This window comes from Lipotes vexillifer, unplaced genomic scaffold, assembly GCF_000442215.2.
Source record: "Lipotes vexillifer unplaced genomic scaffold, Lipotes_vexillifer_v1.1 scaffold240, whole genome shotgun sequence".
Taxonomy (NCBI): Eukaryota; Metazoa; Chordata; class Mammalia; order Artiodactyla; family Lipotidae; genus Lipotes; species Lipotes vexillifer.
Window position 1 is genome coordinate 2,665,633 of NW_006797481.1, and position 6,209 is coordinate 2,671,841.

General features: G+C 42.3%; 1 protein-coding gene across 1 annotated transcript in view; it reads right to left on the reverse strand.

The window, feature by feature from the left end:
- The window catches only part of GRK5 (G protein-coupled receptor kinase 5), a 233,670-nt gene that overhangs the window by 87,983 nt on the left and 139,478 nt on the right, over positions 1–6,209 (reverse strand). The gene's annotated exons all lie outside the window — the stretch shown is intronic.

A 6,209-nucleotide genomic window follows, 5' to 3' on the forward strand; every position in this document is an offset into this window, starting at 1 on the left:
TGTCCCGGGCTGGGTCTTCTCTGACGGTGCCTTAGAGGTACCATGAGACAGCCCAGCACTGGTACGTTGCAAAAGGGAGAGCTGGCAGAGCAAGTTTCGGTCAAGCAAAGCCTTTCTCCTTTTGTCGATTGTGAGAAGCGTCCCCACACGAGAAGACAAATCCTCCCATAGACTGTGTTGAAAACTTGTGAGAAAAGGGACCAACGGTGGCTGGGCTGGGTCTGCCGGATGCTGAAGCATACAGAGGGTTGTGGTTATGCTTTGTTGTTTGCTTTTTATTTTTGATAGTTTTCTCTATTCTTGGCTCTTTTCTCTTGATGGTCCTGAGACACAAATGGAAATAATCCTGGGATCAAAGAAGAAAGATGGAGCTGGAAGAGCCCAAAGGCTGTCTGACGTTGGATTCAGGCAATGCGGGGAGCAGAAATCCAGACGTGGTTAAGGGGCTGATCTGCAGGGCATCAGGAAGGTAGGCACACAGGGCTCTAGCTAGCCCAACCTCGGAAATCAGACGGGACCCCAGAAATCAAGAAGGCATGAGCCGTGAACATGGTCTAAAGTCCAGGGCTCAGAGCCTCAAACCTGGGCGTTGACAGCAGTGGAAGGAACAGGGCACCGACCGGTGGAAGAGCTGGGGGCCGGCACTGGCATAGATGAGACTCAAAGCTCAGCTTTCCAGCCCTATATGGTTCCTATAAGGCAGAAACCACACTAGCAGGGCCATTTCTGACCAGATATTGTCTAAAATGACCATGTTCCCTGGAGAACTTTTTCAAAATATAAAATTCTGGGCCCAGACACTCTGATTCTATAAAGCCTTGGAACTATTTATTTCTTAAAAGCTCCAAGGTGATTGATGTTAGCCTCTGCCCTAGGCTCCCTGATTTTCCTTCTAACTGTGGAAGAGGGTGTGTAGGCAAAGCAACTGTCATTATGTCCTTTCTGAGTTGCCTCCTGCATCCTGAGAATTTCTATTTTGTCTAAGCCGATTATAATGTCATACCCTGCCTGACACAATTTGCTCTTTTCTAGGTCCTTTTCAGTCTGAATACAGCATTTACTCTTGCTGGTTCTTGGTCCCATAGAGCTGGGTTGTAACGCCCCCATTGTTCAGTAGGTGTCACTGTAACACAGGATGTGCATGACCCAGTCTTGAAATCCTTCCAGATCAACATTTTCAAGTCCTGCAGAATATATTAATACCTTACTTTATCAGTTCTCTCGATTTAAAAATTTCTATCTTGGGGCTTCCCTGGTGGCGCAGTGGTTGACAGTCCGCCTGCCGATGCAGGGGACACGGGTTCGTGCCCCAGTCCAGGAAGATCCCACGTGCCGCGGAGTGGCTGGGCCCCTGAGCCACAACTACTGAGCCTGCACATCCGGAGCCTGTGCTCCGCAATGGGAGAGGCCACAGCAGTGAGAGGCCCGCATACCACAAAAAAAAAAAAAAAAAAAAAAAAAATTCTATCTTGAGTTATCTTAGAATGAAGGATAACTATATAGCACCAACTGTTTCTCAGGTCTCAGGAAATGCTATTTCACAAGAATTGTCTTTTAAAAAAATATATATATATATATCCATATTGGAGTATAATTGCTTTACACTGTTGTGTTAGTTTCTGCTGTACAACAAAGTGAATCAGCTATATGTATACGAATATCCCCATATCCCCTCCCTCTTAAGCCTCCCTCCCACCCTCCCTATCCCACCCCTCTAGGTCATCACAAAGCACTGAGCTGATCTCCCTGTGCTATGCAGCAGCTTCCCACTGGCCATCCATTTTACATTTGGTAGTATATATATGTCAGTGCTACACAAGAATCGTCTTCCATGTTTCACTGTTTCTATCTTCCTTTTTTTCCCCTCTACCACAGTGGTTCTCAAGTTTTATAGACTCAGAACAGTGTCACACCTCTAAAAATGTTGAGGACCCCAAACAGCTTTTGTTTATGTGGGTTATATCTATTCATAGTTTCCATATTAGAAAATACAACTGAGATAAACTTAAAACACAAGAATATACAGGCATAGATTTCATTAACAGAGTGATGCTAGGCTCTAGAAAACTCTACACTCACAAAAGAATAAGAGTAAAAAGGAAAACTAACATTATCAGGGATTATGTATCATTATGGAAATAGTTTCGACCTTGCTGAAAGGCTCTCAGGGACACCCAAGGTCCCAGTTCACATTTAGAAACTGCTGCTCTACTAGTTTTGAAGTTATACTGTTTGGTCTTAACAAATCTGAAGTAAATGAACATCTAAAATTTCCTTCTGAAAAAGATATGAGAAGTTTGAATGCTTTGATTCTGATCATCCCCTTCCAGCTTCCATGTTCTGGTTGCCCAGTATTTTAGTTCTATTTTGTTTTGTTTTGTTTTAATCTCTCAATTGAGACATTATTTCATACAACCAGCATTTGTTTAAATATAGCTAAATATTTACCAAAATTTTTGCACATCATTCCATCTTGCACCTTAGACCTCCCACCTGGTGTATTCTTTTGCCTGAAATACATTCTTCAGAATGTCCTCTTATGAAATAAATCTGTGGGGAATTATCCAAGCCTTGTCCTCTATCTCTAATTTTGCTCTTATTCTTTCACTGGGTATAGAATTATAGGCTAACAATTCCTTTCCCTCAGCACATTGAAGTTATTTGACCGTTTTCGGGCTCCCATAAACTGTTGCTGAGAAGTCATCTGACAGACTCATCACTGTTCCTAGACAGGAAATCTTGCTCTTCTCTCTGGTTGCTTTTAAAATCATCTCCTTGTCTTAGGCGGACACTGATGTGTCAAAGGGGAAGGCTTATTTTCATTTATCATGCTTTCTCATGTTTGGGATTCACTGAATTTCCTAGATTTGAGGTTTCATATCTGTCAAAGACTACAAAATTCTCAGTCATTGTCTCTTAAAATATTGCCTTTTCCCATTTTCTGTATTATTGCCTTCTGAAAACCCAACTGGGTGTGTATTAGACCTTCTCACTCTATCCTGTATGTCTCTTACTGCCTTTTATTATTTCCATTTCGTAAGTCTCTGGGCTGCATTCTAGTTTACTTATTTGAATATATCTTCCACTTCTCTAATTTTTCTTTTATCCACTAAGTCTAATCTGCTATTTAATGTGTCCCTTGAGTTTTAACTTTCATTTATTAAATTTTCATTTTTAAAAGTTCTCTTTCTTTTAATTTTGCTTTTTTTAATAGCCTCTTCTTCCTTTTGCTCATATTTTCGAAACTCTTATACTTCTTGAAATATACATTCATCCCATATGCTCTTCAGGCAATGTGACTGACATCCCTCCCACTAACAGGTGGGGTCTTTGTTCCTTCCCCTTGAATCCATGCATGGACTTGTTACTACCTCAACCAACAGAACACGGTGAGGGCGATGCTTTGTGACTTCTGGCACTAGGTCACGAAAAGGGCGTAGCTTCTGCTCAGCTCTCCATCTCTGAGATGCTCATCCTTGGAACCAGCCATCACATTGTGAGGAAGCCCAGGCCACATGGTGAAGCCACATGGAGAGGAACAGAGGACCCATTAACAGCCAAATCAACTGCCAGACATGTAAGTGGATTAGTCATCCAAACTGCAAGTCCTACACTGAGGCCTTGAACAACGTGGGGCAGAAATAAGCCACCCCCGCTTTACCCTCTGAATTCCAGACCCACAGAATCCGTGAGCATAGTAAATGGTTGTTTTGTGTCACTACATCACTCAGCCATGGTAACTGTAACATTCCCCAATGTGTTTCCAGTGCCTAGTTTAGATCTGGCACACAGTGGGTGCTTAAATATGTGTTAGGTTTATAACACATTAGCTAACGTATTATTACTCTTCTAGAACCTACAGCCTACTCTTGAGAAAAGTCCTATGCCCTTCATCGGGTATCTTTGATCCCTGATCGTAACAAAGGCTCACTCTCCTGTTTGCCAGTGAATGAAAGCACCCAGTTCAGAGAGGGCTCCTGCCTCACCCAGTTCCTCAGAAAGCTAAGGGGTGCGGATTCCCTGGGATCCACCCTCAAAGCAGATAAGGCACTCATCCCCCCTGTTTCCCAGATAAATATTTATATTGCCCTTGGCTGAGTGGCTGCTATTTTTTTTTTAACATCTTTATTGGAGTATAATTGCTTTACAATGGTGTGTTAGTTTCTGCTTTATAACAAAGTGAATCCATTATACATACACATATGTTCCCATACCTCTTCCCTCTTGTGTCTCCCTCCCTCCCACCCTCCCTATCCCACCCCTCTAGGTGGTCACAAAGCACCGAGTTGATCTCCCTGTGCTACGCGGCTGCTTCCCACTAGCTAGCTATTTTATGTTTGGTAGTGTATATATGTCCGTGCCACTCTCTCACTTTGTCACAGCTTACCCTTCCCCCTCCCCATATCCTCAAGTCCATTCTCTAGTAGGTCTGTGTCTTTATTCCCGTCTCACCCCTAGGTTCTTCATGACTTTTTTTGTCTTAGATTCCATATATATGTGTTAGCATACGGTAGTTGTCTCTCTCTTTCTGACTTACTTCACTCTGTATGACAGACTCTAGGTCCATCCACCTCACTACAAATAACTCAACTTCGTTTCTTTTTATGGCTGAGTAATATTCCATTGTGTATATGTGCCACATCTTCTTTATCCATTCATCCGATGATGGACACTTAGGTTGTTTCCATCTCCTGGCTATTGTAAATAGAGCTGCAATGAACATTTTGGTACATGACTATTTTTGAATTATGGTTTTCTCAGGGTATATGCCCAGTAGTGGGATTGCTGGGTCATATGGTAGTTCTATTTGTAGTTTTTTAAGGAACCTCCATACTGTTCTCCATAGTGGCTGTATCAATTTACATTCCCACCAACAGTGCAAGAGTGTTCCCCTAGGATTAAAGACCTAAATGTAAGGCCAGAAACTATCAAACTCTTAGAGGAAAACATAGGCAGAACACTCTATGACATAAATCACAGCAAGATCCTTTTTGACCCACCTCCTAGAGAAATGGAAATAAAAACAAAAATAAACAAAGGGGACCTAATGAAACTTCAAAGCTTTTGCACAGCAAAGGAAACCATAAACAAGACCAAAAGACAACCCTCAGAATGGGAGAAAATATTTGCAAATGAAGCAACTGACAAAAGATTAATCTCCAAAATTTACAAGCAGCTCATGCAGCTCAATAACAAAAAAACAAACAACCCAATCCAAAAATGGGCAGAAGAGTAAATAGACATTTCTCCAAAGAAGATATACAGATTGCCAACAAACACATGAAAGAATGCTCAACATCATTAATCATTAGAGAAATGCAAATCAAAACTACAATGAGGTATCACCTCACACCGGTCAGAATGGCCATCATCAAAAAATCTAGAAACGATAAATGCTGGAGAGGGTGTGGAGAAAAGGGAACCCTCTTGCACTGCTGGTGGGGATGTGAATTGGTTCAGTCACTATGGAGAACAGTATGGAGGTTCCTTATAAAACTGCCATTTTGTTTTTCTCATAAACCAGGTACTTCCCGGACAAAAGTGATGTAGGGAGAAAAAGACATTTCCAAACAGCACCTGCATCATCCAGTCTAAAAATAAAGCCAGTAGAATTGGTTTAGGAGTGAGTGATGTCACTGCTAACAATGCTTAGACGTATAACGACATTAGCGGGTAACTGGCCTAGGACCTGCGAGCTCCAGCATCCACCAACACGACATCTCTGAGGAGGTGCCTGCTTTCCGAGCTGCGTCAATTCCTTCTCACCCAACCCCACCAAGCCTTCATTTCGGGAAGCCAGGGCTGGACCTACTAAATCCAAGAAAAAGGGCTGGCTGAACATAGGGAAAGCCTGGATTTAGAGCTTTCATTAAGCAGTAGTATGGACTTTCTATTTCAAGAACAGAATGTCTAACAGTGTTGCCAAGGAGAAGCTCTCCAGGACTTGCTTAAATGGTAAATATAAAACCGTTGTAATTAGCATATTAATAACGGTTTGATTTCTAACGCCATATGAAAGCATCTCTCCAGTCTCTTTATAATACTATTTGCTTGGAGGTAATTACAGAGCAAAGACACAGCACTGGCGTGTAGAAGCTTGCTCTCCCCACTTCTGCCTCATACTGGCTGCAGCAAAGTCTCCTGATCACGAAAATGGAGGCATGGGGGCTAATCCCACCTCTTGTGCCCATTTTAGCTCTAACACTCTT